We start from the raw sequence: 18,542 nt of genomic DNA on the forward strand, positions 1-18,542 counted from the left end.
AAGCATGAAAATATACAATAAAAAAAAAAAAAAAAAAAAAAGAGTACTGCACAAGATAAAGCTAGCAAAAGACAGAATTAAATAAGCAAAATAAATGAGAAGCACAGGGAGGCAAAGGAGAATACAAACCCATGCCTGACAGAAAAGGAAAGCAATCAACAGCTGCTGTGAAGAAGGCTGGTTTGATATTGCCTTGTGTTCCATCTTCAGGCAAAAGGTGAAGAACATTTAGATGAATTAGATACAGTTGCATGAGTGATATCTGATGGAATCCACCAATATTTAAAGAACAGTCTTAAAGCAGTTAGCATCAAAAAGTAATGAAGGGTAGAGAGATCCCAAGGGATTGAAGGAGGAAAAGTAAAAATACCTACTTTATAAAGGAAAAAAAGTGTGGGGGAAGGAAGGGTAGAAGACTCAGAGAACTACAGAATAGTCAGCATGCCTTTGTTTTTTAGAAGAATTCTGAAACAAATGGCTAAACACCTATTTCAAAAACTGAACTTTGTTAAGGACTGAGAAACATTCCTGTGGAGTGGTCAAAGGCAAGTCTTGTGAAATCCTTACTTTTCCTGGTTTTTAGTTTATTTTATTTTACTTTTCCAGGACATCTGGCCAAACAAATTAGGAAAAAAACCTGTGACATATGAATCTTGATATGAGTAGGATTTCTGACACTGTCTGCTATGCCATTACTATGAACGAACCAGGAAAACATGGTCCTAGTGTGAATGGGCAATACTAAGAAAGAAAAACCTCAGAACAATTGCTCTCCAAACTTAATTGTAAAAGTGGGGGCAGACTAGGGGCAACCCTTCCAGGGTGATTCTTGCAAATATTACCCTAAATCTGGTCCTGTGCATTATTATCATTCCAGCTCAAAGAACAGGATTTGTGGAAGGCACCAGTCTAGAGGGATGACAGGACTGGAATGCAAAGTGATCATACGGTGAACGACTGCCTGAAGTCAGCAAGACAAACACCGTAGAGACAAGAAGAGAACATTGTACTTAGGAAAGAGAAACCAAATGCTTGAATAAAAGCAGGGAATAACTGACCAGGCTGCTAGAAAGGATCTTAAATTTTATGGACCACAAAGTAAATATGCAATGCTGTTGCAAAAAACCTCAATCAATAAATAAAATTATGCATTTCATATTGCCACATTCAAGGTATATAAATCACAGAAAGCCATTTGAGATGTTGATGTGTATTTCATTGCATAAATGTCTATCTACATTAAAAGACGGAAACAATGTAGTTTAGCTTCCAGCAAAGAAGAGCTAGGTGAGTGACACTGGGAAGGTAAGCAATAGGCAGGAACTGGCTACCCAAAGAGTATGCGAAACTGAATGCTTTTGAGCAACCAATGAGACAAACATCTCTCAAGAGAAGGTCATGGCATACCAGGATCCTGTCTCTCTGCAAAGGTATGGAGAAGGTTATTTCTCAGGGGCCTTTCCAGCCTTCTACATCTGTGATTCTAGATTCATGTGAGAAAAGAGCTTTTACCAGAGTTTCCTTAAAAGATAAGATGTCTGAAGTGAGGCTCCTTTGAAAAAAACAAGTTTAAAAAGTACTCTAATGATGTAGGCTTTGGTTAAATAGTCATCTGGACAAGTTTGAGAGTTTTCACTTTCAGCAGGTCAGGATTACAGCCAAAGGCATCAGCATTGCTCTCGCCTGTTTTAACTTAGAAGTGGGTATATCAGAATTTTGTGCAGAACTGGAGGAGGACTGGGCCCACAGTATTCTGGGTCTGGTTTTGGAAAAGCAATGATATCTGCTCTGAGCCAGGAGATCATCCAGGTGAGCAAAAGCAAAGCAAAGAAATTTAGATGCTCGTGAGAAAAGGACATTGCAACCTTCAACAAGTCTCAGGAAGTGCGTTGTCAGAAACATAGCACGTTTCTTTTTCACTAACACCAAAATATAGCCTTAGTTTTCTGCCTAGAAACTTCTTAATCTAGCCAACAAAAATTGATTCTGATTATCCTTTCCCCGGATTGAAACTGGGCCCATTTTGATTCTGGTTCTCAGCATCTTTCATTTTCACAGACCTCTGTGGTTCCAACTCTTGATAGAAAAGCCGAAGTGTGATGGGAAATGTATTATCATTTGTAGTTCATCTTGCCGAAGGATGTTTTCCATTGTTGTTGTTATTATCATATAAATTACAACTTCAACTAAACATGGCAATGACATGCAGGACTAATAGCGCCGTAAAAAAAAATTATTCTAGTACTCTTTAAAAATATTGATTTAAAAGAACAATAAAATCTGATTTTTGCCTGCTGCTTCAGTGTCATTTGGTTCATTCTAAATATCAATCAGCAGAAAGTTAAAAACCATCAAATAATGAATGAAGTAAAAGATAAAGATGCCATCACCAAAACTTTGCATCAGGGACAGCAATAAACACTACACATTCCTGAGAGAAGAATAGAGTACTGATTTATTGATCAGTAAGCTTCAGATGTTTTGGTTTTTTAAACACTTGGAAAAGCACCTAGTTTCACTATTGAATTTCTAAGATAACAATGGAAACAAGGCTTTTTCCGAAAGGTATTATGCTCATATAAGGCTCTAACTTAATCAGGCAGTACAGGCAGCTTTAGGGCATCCTGTACCACATCAGAAACACGGTTCGACTATAACTCTGATCTGGCAAGAAATGGATCTGCCTATTCACATTTCTTTAAGAAATCACTCTGGTTAATTTTGCACCAACAAGATCTATGACAGATCAAGTGTCAACTGCTGTCCTCACCTGCTTAACTTTATTCAGAGTAGGCATCGTCTGTCCTTCCACAGCCAACATAAAGCTGGCAGAAAGCTTAAAGCCCACATAAGCTGTCACTAATTTGACAGAAACATGACAAATTCAACACTGGATCTGGATCAAAAATTGTACTGCTGAGCAATCCATTCATGCATACACCTGGTATTAATGATCACAGAGACACATAGCTTAAGAGGAAGGCTAGAAGTGTGTGAACTAGGTAAAGCCAAAAGGAAGAGATATGTAAGTAGTTTCATACTCAAAAGGTAGTAGTATTGGAAAATGGGTTGAGATGACAGTTATGGGACCATGCAGGTGCTGATAGGAAGTGTATGGTATGTGCTGTCAATCGGCAACATCATATAGAGATGTCTCCACGTGTACAGCACTTGAGAAACAAACAGCAGTTTGGATACAGAAAGTGTTGCTGCCCAAGAAACCCACTGAGAATCTCCCTAGAGGGTTGAATATAGTTTAGCAAAAAATTCCCACAAACTCTTAGCTCTACCAGTGGAGATCCAAGGTAAGGACCTTTCCTTTCAAACAGAAACAGGCTGCCCTTGGGCAGGACAATCAGGAAGATGATGGATACTGCAGCAATTCACCTCCTGCATTCAGTGGTGCCGAGACATGCGTGTGATAAAAAGGCTCTTACTGTGCTCATTCTACAAACCCTGAGAGCTTGACTGACCGGCCCACACTACACAGTGTTGTTCTTGGCTACAAGGGACTTATCAAAGTCCTGATAAAGTGAGTACATTAAGGTAGATAAAGATGTAGCCCTCTTTACTGTAGGATCTGAGCACTGATATCTAACATTTATCCTCACAACACTCTCACGATATAGCACCCGAGGCACAGATGGCTAGAAGTTGTATGTTCAAAGGTACTTCAGAAACTATCCAGTTCTTTAGGCAGGTAGTTTTTGAAGCTCTAGAGCTTCATTTTAGATGCCACAGTCAGTCTCAAAACTTCCCTCTGGCAACTAGAGCTTCAAGTTAGATGACAGTCTCAAAACTTCCCTCCAGCTACTGCCCTAAGACTTGTGATACTTTAAAAGGGGTCCAAGTTTCTCCATACAAAACTGCTAAGATACTGAAGCCACAACATAGCTAATTATGAGCTGCTTGAGGTGTTTGGAGCTCTAGTTCAGAACCTAGAAGCTATGAAGGAAGATCTCCAGATGAGGTTTTTCTCCATCTCAGAGATTTCTAAGGTAGGTGTGACCCTTTCTGTGGTCTGGGACTTCCGAGACGCAAGAAACTGAGGCTGAAGAGATTCATAGTCAAGTCTTTTACATCTCAGCTACAATTCTGTATCACTGGACTAAGAATCACAGAATGGTTTGTGTTGGAAGGGACCTTTAAAGATCATCTAGTCCAAGAAGTCAGCTTGAACCTTATGTTTCCAGGTATTTATTTGAAGACCCTTGAACAGAAGAAGTAAAAGGCAATAACATGGTGATGTAGGAACTGTCAGCTTGAACACAGAGTTAAAAATTTCTGTGCTAAATCAAGCATAGCTGAATTCTGAACACGCCTCACTTACTTAAATTCCAGGTAAGTGCTGAGCAGCAGGTAAATTAGCCTGTGTTGAGCCTTGTGCTGCAATGACCAGATAGCTTTAAAAAAGACAGACAACTCACTATACTTTTCTGAAGAACTGTATTAAAGGTAACAGCATTAGCATCAGATGCATTGGCATGTCTACAAGATAAAAGTGTGGCGCTGCTCAGAAATGCTAGTTCAAGTTCCCAAAGCTACAGAGCCTCACTAAGATAGCCTTGCAGCCAGGATACCAAGCCCTGCTTCACTGCAGGGTAATGCAGTTGCCCATTTGATCTGAGGGCACTAATAATAATTTCTCCTTGTGTTCAGTAGCACGCACAGACTGTTTGCAGTGTAAATATGCCACCATGGGCAGGGTAAATTGCACAGGGCAGTCAGTGTCAGAAAAATGACACAAAGCTTCCTATGACACACAAAGCACCACCCTCTTTACCACATTACTCCCCGGCATGGGCAGGGGGGATGGCTGGGCTTGAAATACAAACTTTCACACACCTTCTGGCAGCCATGTGGGGAGAAGTTAGGAATGAGCACTGAGGCACGGCACAACTGCAAGGGCAAGAGAGAAGCCACAGCAGGATGGGGTCCTTGTAGTGGCCCCATTCTTCCCTTGCTGCTGTACCCAGATCCCGGCAGTAACTAAAGCCTAGCACTGCTGTGCTAAACAAACATGTCTCTACTGAGGAGACATTAAAGTGAAGCAACATCCTGACAGCTCATAAACCCTGTGCTCATGTATTTGACTGAATTTAAAAAATTCTTATAGGCAGGGACTGTTATTCCTTGACACTAGTCCATATGTGAATCTCTCAACAAGTGAATGCTTCTGCTTTTTCTGATTTACTGTACATGCAAGACCTTCTCTCTAGACTCGATAGTAAATATTCTGTTTATTTTCTTGAATAAAAGGGAATGTCCAATCTCAAGGCTGCAAAGTCAGTATAAGAGAATCAAATTTATTCAGAGAACATGTGCAAGGCTGTAGCATGAAAAAAACAACAAATTAGGGTAAGGGCATATAAAACAGAGTAAAGAGAAAAGGTTTTTAGTTACCATTTTATAAGCCGTCAATTTTCCTGCTACAGCCAGGCTGTCCATGCAGGTCTTGCTCAGATGCTGTTCACATATGCAATCACTGTTAATCCCAGCCCTAAATGTCTCCATGAAAACACAGACAGATGCTCAAACATTTGCCAACCTGCTAACGTACTGGCAAAATAAGCACAGAAGTGTGTAACAAAATGCCTTACGGATTTTCAGGAGCAGCTACCTTCGTTTCTTAAGACTTCAGCAAACAGGACGATACAGGAGCAACACTATCCTGCCCCATCTGGGGTGGAAAAATGAGGTCAGATTGTGTCTGTCTGAAAGGCAGCAGAGTTTACGTGGAAACACTACACCTCTCCCCGAACGACCAACACTAGGTGGCACTGGTGGTATTCACACACATTTTCAGCTGCCTTTATTTCTGAAAAGGCATCCACTGATACCTTTCGACTTTCAGCAAGCAAGAATGTGGTGGAAAACAACTCAAGTATTGCTCTCAGTGGCTTATGAGCCAAAGATTAAAAAAAATATATATTTTGCCATATTACTGGGGGCTGAAGGAGGACTGACCCCCCCCCCCCCCTTTCTCTCTCAGCACTGTCTGACTGGGTCTTCACATTGTTAACCTCACTTTCATTGTTTTTAATGATTACAAGCCAACTGATAGAAATACTATGTTGCACATAATGGTGTCTTTATAACCATTAATTATGCTGTTATATTACATGTGACAGTTGCCAAAGGGCTGGATTCTGTGATAGTGAGCTATCAGTGCTGATTGATGGCATTAATATCCTTATCTTAAAGTGTAATTAGACATATTTGGAAGTGTTAACACTACACAGGGGTTAGCAGCATCTAAACTGACTTTAGAAACTCCCTAAAGGTTGCTTGTCAGTACGTATACTTGCTTACAAGCTCAATCAGAACAAAGTAGCAAGAAAAGGAAATGGCTCAAAAACTGTACAAGAGAAATCATTTGTGTGTGACCAAGAGAATCAAAGCACCAAGGAACAGGAGCTGCCACTAAGTTACCAAGCTCTGTAATGAAGGTCACCACTCAACCACCCTGGTTTTAGATTAACTTCTTGCTTGAAGTTTAGGAAAGAAAACCAACAAAGTGGGGTAATTCAGAGATGGAAGAGGGTTTACGTAATCTAAAGAACATGAGGTAATCTAGCCTTTTTCCTTACAAACGTGCTAAAGGTTGCTCTTTCCAGTCAAAGCACTTGCACAGTGGTACTGTTTTCAGCCTGTGAAACCTTTCTTAGCAATGGCAGTTGGAGCACACGCTGCATGACACGCAGCAACCAGTCCACGTGGTGCTTTGTTTTGCTTCTACCTTGTAGAGACCACACAGCCCCAGCACAGTCCCTGCTCCTGCTGCTGCAAGCCTAGTGCTAGCAATTCCTAAACTCATTTTTTAGAGATAAGATGTACAGGCAGAAGAGGTGCAGGGCAGAAAAACAACTTCAGGCACCTTTTGTAAATCCCTACTGGAATATTTAATTTCCTCTAACATGAAAGCTGAATGAAAGTATCCAGTGACACATCTGAAGGCCCACCTCTGTCTCCTCCTGATCTAATCAAGCTGGAAGTTTCCCTGAGATATTGGCTCTCTAAGCACACAGGTGTGCAATTTTACTTGATATCCAACCTTTGAGTTGTCTTTTCTTCTTTTGCACATTTCCGTAAAATCCCAAACCACCCAGCACTCAGTGAGTTCAGACAGTCTATCCTTCATTTAGAGACGATATAAAAAAAAAAAAAAAATCACAACTCAGACCCTAGAGTTCATCTTCCAAAATCTGTTTTGAATCAAAAGAAACTGAGAACAGACACAAAACATTGATTTATAGTTCCCTAGCACATCTGCAAATCAAGATCCTTCACATGAAAGGTCATCTTATTTCCAAATCTTCCCAAGCTCTGTCTGCCAACACTCAGTAACTCCAAAAATGCAGCTAGCCAGTTTGAAAACTTTACTGTGTGATTTCTAGGATCACCCTCACCTCTTCTTAGGTCTTCTCTGCTACCTATCTTCAAGTTTTCTGTCTTCAACTATCTACTTAACAGGAAAGTGTACAGAAGATAGAGCCAGATTTTATTGGAGGCATGTAGTGGAAAGAACACACATTGGGACATGTGAAATTCTAATTTTTCACCATAAGGGAGGTCAAACGCTGGGGCAGGTGCCTAGAGAAGTTGGGGAATCTCCAAATTTGGAAATGCTCAAAACTCTGTTGATCAAGGTACTGAACCAAGGTCCTGTTCTAGCTGGACCTAGTTTGAGTCAGGCACTGGACTAAATGACCTCCAGAGGTCCTTAGCAGTGCAAAATTTTCCATGATTCTAAGTTTCTGTGTCACACTTGCAAATATAAATTATGTTACATGTTGCAGAAATAATCTTTTAAATTTGTGATGCTTTTGTATCTGTGCATAGCCACCATTTGTCTACAACATTCTGTTGTACTTAAATAAGGATTATTTACAGGATCAGTAAAAATTTGGCTGACTTGACCTATTCTCTTCCTACTTCTTTCAGTAATGGCTAAAAAAAATGATGCCCATGCTACCTAAGGGTATGTTCAGTTATAGCACCAGAGACAATCAATACTTCAACTGAAAAATGCTGGGAAACTGCCTCAGGGTTAGATGCAGATGCTTTTTCTTCAGCAACAAGCCATGCAGTGCAAGAGGCCGGTTCTTGATACTGGAGAAGGGGGCACCAAAAATATCACATATATCTGCCTTCTCACCAGAGAGCACTTCTTTAAGTGCAAATGATTTAATACTGGTGCCCTGGCCAAAACTGAACATGGTTGTTCTTGCATGTCCTTCCCACGCCACCCTTCCCCTCTGTTGGGTTTCAGCTAGCAAGAGCATTCTTCCCTACCATGGAAAGCCCCTTGATTTTTTTCCCTAGACCCTGTATGTGAGTGGAAAAAGAAACAGAAAATCCCTCTCCATGTTTCTTTTACAGGTGGTATTCCTATGTAAGTCCTCTGACAGAGGCAAGGAGCTGAAGGAGTGTGAACTCCTGGCTACACCTCTGTTGTGACGCACTCCCACCTCACCTTCTCCTGTCCCTTCGTTCTTTGGCTGTTAGGGAGGCACTGCAATGTACATCTTGTAGCTGCGTGTCATGCATCGAAGTTCACTCAAGTGAGCTATGCTGGTCCTAAAGCTGCTTTATGGCAGCCTAGAAGGCCTGAAAGGCCCGAGAATAACAATGCTTCAACCATTTAATAAAAAGCACATAAAACATTATAAAGACTAAATGCGCTGCAGTACAGCTGAGTAGCTCTGTGCTTCAGAAATGTGCTGCGAAAGATTCCTCTCCCTTTAGCCCTGCTCTTTCAAACACTTCTCTGTCTAGCATCGTGATTCATTTTGCTTTGTCTTACAAAACGTGACAGAAGTGGAGATGACAGCCCAGCCCCAGAAACTGAAATTGGTTTTCTGAAAAACATGCCTCAACTGACTTATTATTATGATTATAGATCATGGAAATTCACTGATTACTGCAAATGAGGAAGATACAGTAAGCTTCCACCAAAGGGATACAGTAGCTATAAACAGGCTGGCACAAGCAAATAATGCACCCTGAGATTAGCATTTTGAAAGCAATGGAGCAAGGAAGATATGAGAGGGACTAATCATTCACAGAAAACAAACTATTTTATTTGGTCTGTAATGAGGCATTTGAGGGTGTTTTAAAGTTTCAGATTGTCACTGAGTGAACTATTCTCCTATTAATCTGTTAGAGAATTGGTAAACAGCCACAAAAGGAGAAGCACATGCCTACGGCATTAGAGGGAAAATTGCCTACAGATTACAGTAACAACTATTTTCCAAAGGCTGGAAGAGCACCTGAGAATACTACCTCTGCTGGTAACTCTATCTCTGCAAAGGAACAAATGCTCAACAATTATCTACAGCACCAAGAATGGCCACGTTTTTCTGAGTACCTCTATAAAAGCAGCCAGGGACCAGGTTTATGAGATACCGAAAAGCCACGTAGCGAATTACCAAGAGAAAAAACAAAGTATTAATTTTGCCTAAGAAATGGTAGGGGAAGGGAATGAAATGGAAGCTTTCTTCATTTTATACAGGACTTCTTTTTTTTCTTCTTTATTTTAACCTCAGTCCTCCTACATACCTTTCTCCATGTCCAGGCACTTGTAGGGGTGTGCCACTTCAGGGGGAAGGTGAGTTCTCTGCTGTTACGCAGGTCAGCATGCCATGCTGCATCAGTCAGACTAGATTACCAACAAGGAGTTTTAATGAGTCTGTGTATTTTGTTCTCTCTTCCTTACATCATGTTGCAGATGGTCTCTGCCAGTGAAAAAGCTGGGGGAGGGCGGGAAGGAGTTTTCCTGAGAAACACTTTAAAAACATTGTCTCTGTCTTTCCAAAGCCTTCACTCAGCTATGAAGGCTAGTGGAAAACCTGGAAAAAAAAAAAAAATCAACACTACCTTCACAAGAAACAGAAAGGGTGGTTGTTTAGGGTTTTTTTTTAGACTAGGGCTGGGAATCCAGACAAACTGGCTCAAACTATGCACTGGTGTAAACTGGTGTGGCATCAGCAGGTCCTTCGTCCTCAGCTATGAGCAGCAGTCGAACTGTATGCATGCATGTCTGTGAGGGGCTGTGTGTGCATATTGGTGTGCACATGCCATTGGCAACACCTCCCTTATTGCTAAAGTGTTTTTAGCCTCACTTCTCCCTGATCTGGTGAGGGGACACATTACAGTGGGTGCTGGCACTGGGACAGCAGGCAGTCTGTGTCTGCCAGACAAACTTCAGAGTGACTACACCTTCCTGGCATCAACCAGTACAGCACCACTGTCTGATGGTGGAATATGAGATACAGCTACTGGGCATCTCCAGTCTTCCTCCTCTCCACTTCAAGCAGGTTTATCATTGGTGTCCCTTTTTCCTCTTAACGGGATATAACAGGAAGTAGAAGAGCTACCCTATATGACACATAAATGATGTATAATTTATTCTTTTTAAGTATCTTTACAGCTTCTACAATAGACTGAGAGTTGCACTTGGTACTTTAAATGAAAGATCTGTTTTTTCTGCTGCGCTTTGCTGTTATGACAGTTCAGACTGTCTGCTCCAAGGAAAACCTAAAAGAAAAGAGTTTAGATAAGCAGGACCATCATAACTATGCCCTACACACCAACACTCACACAAGTGTTGCAGGTATGCTGGATACGAGCTGCTAAGGGCCCAAGTAGTGAAGCTAGATTGTTGAAAGGGAACATTTTCTGGACACGTTACACTGGGGAGAGGGGAAATGGCAGGTATTCTTCCACAAAAAAATAATTGATGTCTGTGGACTTAACAGCCATTACTAAGACTCTGTTTACCCAAAATATCTTTTGGCTCACACCTTGTGCCTGAAGTATTTCAAAACAAGAGAGATTAAATTTTTGATGATAGCGAAGACATTTAGAGTTCATATAGATTATATTCTAAGATTGGAACAAACAATAGAAGAACACAGAGAAATTGCAGAAAACTGACATGCAGTTTAAAGCTCCCTGGATAGAAACATAAATTTAAAGAAATAACCCACTCTGATGAAAAGTGACTGAAGAAAGAATGCAGAGAGATCCCCATGACTTACAGGTCAGTATATCTCCATCTGCAGAAGAAGGAAGTATACAAAGATTTATGGGAATTGTAAATTGGGCAGGTGGAAGAGTCTATATCTATACTGGCTGCTGAAACTGCTAATGCAGAAAAAAATGAACAGTAATGTGAAGGAGTAGGAAAATATCAAATAGTGGATGAAGGGATAATCCAAAGTGCTAGACAGAACTTTCAAGAAATGCCTTTGAGCGAGCTATCAGGTCCTACTTTTACTTTAAGGTATATGGCTCATGGCAGACAAGTCAAATGTACCCAGAACCTTATCTAGAACTGATAAGCATGAATAAAAAAAGGGTTTCCATCTGCATCTAGAGGCATGAAAATTATTAAATGCTTTGATATGAGAGAAGTATAGACAACACAGATCACAGTTTCAGTGACATTTGTAAAAAAGAATAGTAGACACACCATTCTAATTTATGTGAACTATTTTTTCCAGGTGCTACTCAATAGTTTAGTACTAGAAAACACACTTGGAAAACATGTGATGATACCACATACTTTGTCTAGAGCTTTCAATAGAGCCAAGGTTCAACAAAACCAAGAGTCTGATACTGTGCCAGCATACATCTGAGGACACATCCAAAGTTTGTATAGATTCATTTGCTTATTCAAAAAACCAAACCAAAACCACAAAATGTTTTGGATTCTGGGTCATAGTATGTTCTTCCAGGTACAACGAAGGGCAATGAAAATGATCGAGGGGATGAGAAGCTGCTTTATGAGAGAAGACTAAAAAGGGTAGAAACTTCAGTTGGGGGGGGGGGGGGAAGCCAGAGGGAATAAGATTAAGGTGTATTAACTCATGCAGGCAGTGAATAAGCTGAATGCCGAGCTGTTGTTCATGAGATCCTGCAATACTAGGAGTAAGGACGACTCAGGCAAGACCTAGAGATTGGCTTAAAACAGATTAAAAAAGTACTTCCTTAAACGGCAGGGAGCGAACTTCTAGTGTTTGCTGTCAAAGCGGGTTGCAGAAGCAGGTTCAGAGAGAGCTTAGACAAACCGTTGACCAGAGGTCCATCACCAGATAAAAAAAGGCCTAGGCAGGGATGTACCCCCTAACACACAAACCAGTCCTGGAGTCTGGGGCAATACTAAGGCAAGGGACTGACTGCAAGGAGTGGTCTCTTGACCTTCCGCAAAATAACCACTCTACTGCCACTGTCAGAGAAAGAGCCCTGGGCAGGATGGACCACAGGTCTGGCTGAGTGGGACATCTCCTATGGCATTAAATGTGACAATCCTAGCATATTCTAGTAGAATTGGTTCTTCTAACAATAGATAAATGCAATTAGGAAAACCACCAACACCTCTATGCTTCTAGCTCTTTTTCTCCTTCTCTCCATCTCTTATTCTTTCCTCTGTTGTTTGTTAAGGTATCAGTCGTTATATTAAAGACTCATTATAGTTACAAGTGCTAACACCAACTTCTTATTATGGTTACCAAATAATATTCTTTGGAGTTGTGTAAACCTCTCAAATCCACCCCTTCTTGTCCCCGTTCTCCTCAGTATGCATCCCATCATTCAAAAACGCACTCTCTTACATGACAAAGGAAGTGGTATGAAGAACCATTAAACCAGGGGAGCTTCCCATTGAACCTTTTTTCTCTTTACTTCCAGAGAGGTATTAAAGTGCAACTTCTCTCAGCCCTGAAATGCAGCCAGCTCAGAGGCAGACTGCTGCACGTGTTTAATAGTTCCCAGCAGCACTAATCAGTAGGTAAGTACAGCAGGTTAAGAAGCATACTATGTTGGAATAAAATGAACAACCCCATTTCAAAGGTCATATTTCTTCAAAGCAGTCAGGGAGAAGACAAAAAGAGAGAGATAAACAGACATAAAATGCACTGGAGAAGGCAATCGGAAAGGGTACTAAATGTGTGATGGAATTAGAGAGGTGAAAGATGATGAGATGTTTGGCAACTAACTTCTGCTGAAAGCAGGGAAACTTTGGGCTCTGGAGCCCTTTTAACCTGTGCCACATGTGTCAACAGTTTGGTTTAAGGAAGATTTTCTTCATAATTTAACAATTAATCCTTGATGAGAACCTCACAAGGCAGATGGCTTTTTAAGCTGTGGTACAGAAAAAAGTCATTCTGTGGTAAAAGTAACAATCCTTGAAGCTATTACACATTTCCCAACCCACCCTATGTTATTTTTTAGCAAGACTGCTTTTCTTTATAATTCTGGCTTTTATCTTCTGATTCTTTCCCTCTTTTTTTTTTTTTTTTTCTCCAGCAAAACAGTTTTTTCAGTAAGAAAAAATGAGTCAGAATAAGAGAGTCAAACCACTTTAGTTCTCAAGGAAAGGAACTAGAGAATGTGTGGTCCTAGCAAATTCAGAAAAAAAGCATTCAATGAATTGTGGATTCTGTGGAAGAAAAAGCAACACAAACTAGTGTTTAAAAGATATGAATCCTTATTTCCTTAACGCAGACATTTGCCCTAAATCCAAGATCACTAAAATGGCAAACTCTGCTCTGGCCCAAGCCAGATGTGCATATATGCATGCGTTCCTGCAGGAGGTTCCCTATTCCTTATCTTTCTCCTTTAGCTATTACAGCCATGTGCACATCTTACTCGCCGATGAGAACTGCAGCCAATACACAGCTTCCTGCTTTGGAGATGTCAGCAAAGCTATTCAGGGAGACTTCAATTAAAAAATAATTGAATAAATTAATCATATTTGACTACCACAAGTCATAGATGCAAAGCTTTTTTATTTCATTGGAAGGACTGCTATCTACTACTTGTAGTGCTTAGTGTCAGCTGTCCATGAGAAATTCCACAGGCCTGGACCTATGTAAAAGAACGCCTCAGGACAGCTAGACATTGCCTGCAGCATCACTGTCATGAAGTCCAGTACAGATCATCCTTGTATTTGCTTTCTTTGATCAGGATGTAAAAAGAATTATTAACACCCAATAGGCAGAACAATTATACATGGAGCCAGTTCACGTTACACGAGCCATGATTGAGTTTAGGATTTCTGAAGCTTGGTGAGTTCAAGTCACTTCTTGTTCTCTGGACAGCTACTTACTCAGGGCAGTGTTTGGCTGCCTCATGGAAATGGTGCCTTCTGCATCTGATGCCCCTCACTGACAGTGGCTGGGACGGGTGCCTGTTAACTCCTGCCAACGTGCAAAGCATTGCCAGTGTCAGTTCAGGTGCCCACATGGAACAGAAGCCGCATGGGGTTTGTTTACATTTACTGTTCTCCTCTTACACGACAAACGCTTGGGAGCTATTAGGTATATCTGGTCTCGGTGCATATGGCAGAACTGCTGCATTTTCATTCTGCATGTTGTTGTCCTGTGTCTCTTTAGGTATATCTGTTATGCCAGGAGCAAAGCAAATTCCACATGACATTTCCTGTGCCTGACAGGATACTGGGTTCTGTGCTTTGCATATGTTGATCTTGAACCATGCCTTCACCTCAAGGGTCTGAGAAGATATTAAGTAATTAGTGTTAATTTTGAGAGCATGGTGGTCTGGGATCTGCTCTGCAGTAATTGATACATACTGTATAAAAGGCCTAGTTGTTAGGTTGTTTAATGTAAGAGTATGCTGTGTTTACTTAACAGACATTTAAAGAGCAAGGAGGATACATTACATGGTTACACAATCATATTTCCTCCTAGTCCCAGTCTACAACTGAAGACTTCTAAGACACAATGTAAATAGCAAAGCTTCCCTTGCCATGCAAAGCCAAAAATATTTCGGAACTATGGAGGTAAACAACCACATGGTAATTTTTCCCTCTCCAGGAAATCTGGATCAGGTTGATGCAGGCAAGCTGATCAGGCTAAGGTAAAGGACTCTGAGGAGCACAAAGCTGCTCCCACTTGCTTCTCATTAGCTGGGGTGAGTGGCACAAGTAACAAGGGCAAACTGTGGAACACTGTTGCAGTCTTCAACTTCTTACATCCCAGTTTAAGTCCCACTTGTATTGGAGGATCCACAACTCTTCAGTTTGAGCTGCCACATACACTTTCTTTTGTGGTGAAGGTACCACAACCTTTCTGCTGGTGGAAGGTCCTATCCACTTGCAGCAGAGGCTTACTGCCCCATTTTGCACAATATTTTGGGGGAAGGTCTAGTTTCTCCCTCCTTTGTCTTATTTCCTTTTAAATCCTGAATCATTTTAATGACACAGTATATAGGGTAGCCCTAAAAACACTTGCATTAGCAATAACAGAAGGTGGAGCTAGGGATAATCAGCAAGGGAAGAAAATGCTTGTCTAAACACATCCCTAACAAAACGAGCATTTCAGGAACACACAGAAACATGAAAGTAGTATAAACGTAGGAGTTAATATTGGAAAACTATTAATCCATTTTAAATAAGTACCAGTAATCATGCCTTCCCTATATGGACTTTCCTAGTTTGCTGAAAGAATGTTCAAATATAATATGTCCATATTATGCATTTTAGAAGAAATAAAAATATACCGTCCTCTGATCATTGATCAAGGAGAGTTTCTAAGGACACAGCGGGTATGGTGAGCTATTCCTGAATTCATACCAAGCAAATTAACTCCTGAAACAGGAAAATGCAGAAAGCTCTGCTGAGGAGTTGGGCTAATCCACTTGGCACGTTGTTGTGCTAACCAAGCTGTGCTGCTCCTGCATCCAACCCTGCTCCTGCTCCGCCCTGCTTTGCTCTGCACAAAGATATCAGCTTGCTCAGAGAGAGCTCAGGATCCCTTCATCATGCTCCATTACACAGTTGGAAAGATGCCTCCCATCTCTCCCATGTGGTAAGTTATACTGTGCCACTGGGTTTGTCAGAAGTTGAGAAGAGAGACAGCTTCTTCAACCTCTCCAGGCATTTGAGAGCCTTGCTAACCAGTCCAGTGGGAGTCTCAACAACCCTGGCAGCCTATGGGTCAGTATGGACTAGTGGCTAGTGAACAGGTATCTCCTGTCTATACCTCTGAAGGACTAGGGAGCAGCATACAAAGATTTTAACCCCTGCATCCCTCTAGGGGTTACAAGGAAGTCAGATGAGTATGTACAAGTGCATGTGTCACTCAGTTCTGATCTATTTTGTTTGTTAGAGAGACAGAAGTTAGATAATAAGTGGCACAGACTCCAGCACTGACAGCTGGTCACCTCCCAGCTTTCCTCTTCAGTCCACAAACACATCAGAGCAATCAAATATTATGTGAAGAGCTTCCTCCATTAAGAAATACGTAATACATTGATTTGTTTTCCAAACGGGTACAATGTCTAGGATCCAGCCTAAGGTTGATCCACCTAGACCCTTTTAAGATCTTTATACTTTCTCCCTCTCCTCTCTCCTTTATGCATTTCAGTTTCTGCCTGGCCCTGCTCTGAATGCATGAGCACAGGCAATGTGCAAGGTGATGCAGCCCACGGCCAGAGTAGGACAGGCACAACCAGAGCTGCAGTTCCTGCCACAGCAAGGTATGAGACCCGCAGATGGACCCTGTCAGACTTGGAAAGGATAGAGCATTGCTGTAATCACAACAGAAATACTTTGTTCCACCCCTCACCCCCACCGCCCAAAAAAGCATGAAAATAAAATATTTTAGGCTTTCAGTTTAAAAAAAAAACCAACCCCCCCCCCCCCCCCCCCCCTCAACTTAAGTGCATGGCTGGGTGCTGCTTAGTATCTGTATTTCCCTGGACTTCTAATTTCTGATCTCCAGCTTGATTTGCTGAATCTTCAGATTTCCCATTTAGATTACAGAAATGCTGAGTCAGGACTGCAACATAAACAGAAGATTCAGGGGGTTTATAGCATTATTATACAATGCATTTAGAGAAGTTTGGAAGACTGACTGACTTTAGGTTTCTCATATACTTGCTATTGAATAGAAAGCGGTATTGAGAATATAATTATTTTAATTGCAACTTTCATCCTCTTGCAATTCTAATCAAGGACCAAACTTCAGTAAGGAACCTCACATTTCTAAGTTTCCTCAGCAAAATTAGAAAATATTATTCCTGTAAGAAGTTAACATATATCTTCTACAATTACTAATGGCAATTTGTTTTTAGTATTACTCAGCTGCCATCTCTGTTTAGCCCTTGCTAAAATAATCTCTGGTTTTTGTCATCCAGAAAGTTTTCACCACTGGGATACAGGCATTTTTATAGCTTTCTTTCAAAGCTATTGGGATTTGGGGGTTGCATTTGCCCTGTGACTTTGGACATTTTGTATAGTTTCTGTGAATGACTGCTGAAATTACTTGTTTGAGTAATTTCTCTGTGGAGTAACAATTTTATAATCTCTGTAAAAAGCTCCTTGCTTCTGATGCTTTTATATTCGTTTGGGCTGGCAGACTATTAAAGAAGAAGAGTTACTGATCTCAGAAGAAATTTTTTCCTGTTAACTGTGCTTTTCATTTTACCTTTGCCTCTCCAGCAGTGAATACACGCCAAAATGGTAGTTTGTCACCTTTACGCAGTTCATATATGAATTGTTCTTTGGGGAGAAAGCGAAGCAAGAGGGAATATAAAGAAGAGTCAATCTCAGATCAACCATACTCATTTCTCAGGGATTTGACATATGAGCCACAAACATTTCCGTATGATGGGCTCCATGCTGATCCGGTGCCTTGTTTCAGAGCAAACTGCAAGCTTGCTGTGCTGGCTACAGCTTGTGGTTCCAAGAACAAGCATGGGAGGGCTGTATGGGTTTGCCACAAATACCTTTCCTGTGCCAGTGGGAGGCACAGGAGATTTCTGCAGATACCTTATACTGCACCCAGAGAAACTAAGAACAGCATATCAAAGGAAGTGAGACTGAATTTCTCTGCCACACTATTTGTTTTCTCTCAATGAAGGACATTTATGAAGGGATTATTTTCATCCCCGTCTCTCCTCTGCATACTGTATGTCTGCACTACACATCTCCAGTCAAGGACTTGCTTTGTTTTTTGAGCAGACTTTTGCTTAGATACTTCTGCAATTCTTTTCACTTTAGTTGAGATAGTACATGCTATTCTAAAAGATCAATTGAAATACAATTTTTAAAAAATCTCAGCATCCTAGAATGAGGTTTGTTAGACTGTGCAATAGCCTCCTGGGGATGTGGTGGAAATGACTTTGCTTGCAACATATAGAACTACTGAGACAAAACACTAGAAATTATAGAGTAAAGGGCAAATGAGATTTTTTCCGGGACTGAGCTGGGATTTAGCAGATGTAATAGGTCCATGCAGGCAGTTTTGACTTTTTTTTCTCCCCACCTCTAACTCTGTGTAAACAAAGAAGGAACAGTTTTCATTAAAAAAAAAAAATATATACACACACAAAAAAAATCCAAACAAAACCCCACAGAAAATCACTTTTAGGGAATACAGTCTTCCATGCTTTAATTGAAACTACAGTTCACTGCATTTCTGTAGTGTGCTCAAAGTCACCATATACTACCTTTGTTATGGTTTAAGCCATATTTGCTTTAATTAAGTACCCTCTTTGAATTGGATGCTCTCTAG

The 18,542-nt window shown here is 40.9% G+C and overlaps 1 long non-coding RNA gene across 1 annotated transcript in view; it reads right to left on the bottom strand.

Annotated features, from left to right (window-relative positions):
- The window catches only part of LOC128144999 (uncharacterized), a 211,599-nt gene that overhangs the window by 53,252 nt on the left and 139,805 nt on the right, over positions 1-18,542 (bottom strand). The gene's annotated exons all lie outside the window — the stretch shown is intronic.

The sequence above is a fragment of the Harpia harpyja genome, chromosome 8 (genome assembly GCF_026419915.1).
Source record: "Harpia harpyja isolate bHarHar1 chromosome 8, bHarHar1 primary haplotype, whole genome shotgun sequence".
NCBI classification, from domain to species: Eukaryota; Metazoa; Chordata; class Aves; order Accipitriformes; family Accipitridae; genus Harpia; species Harpia harpyja.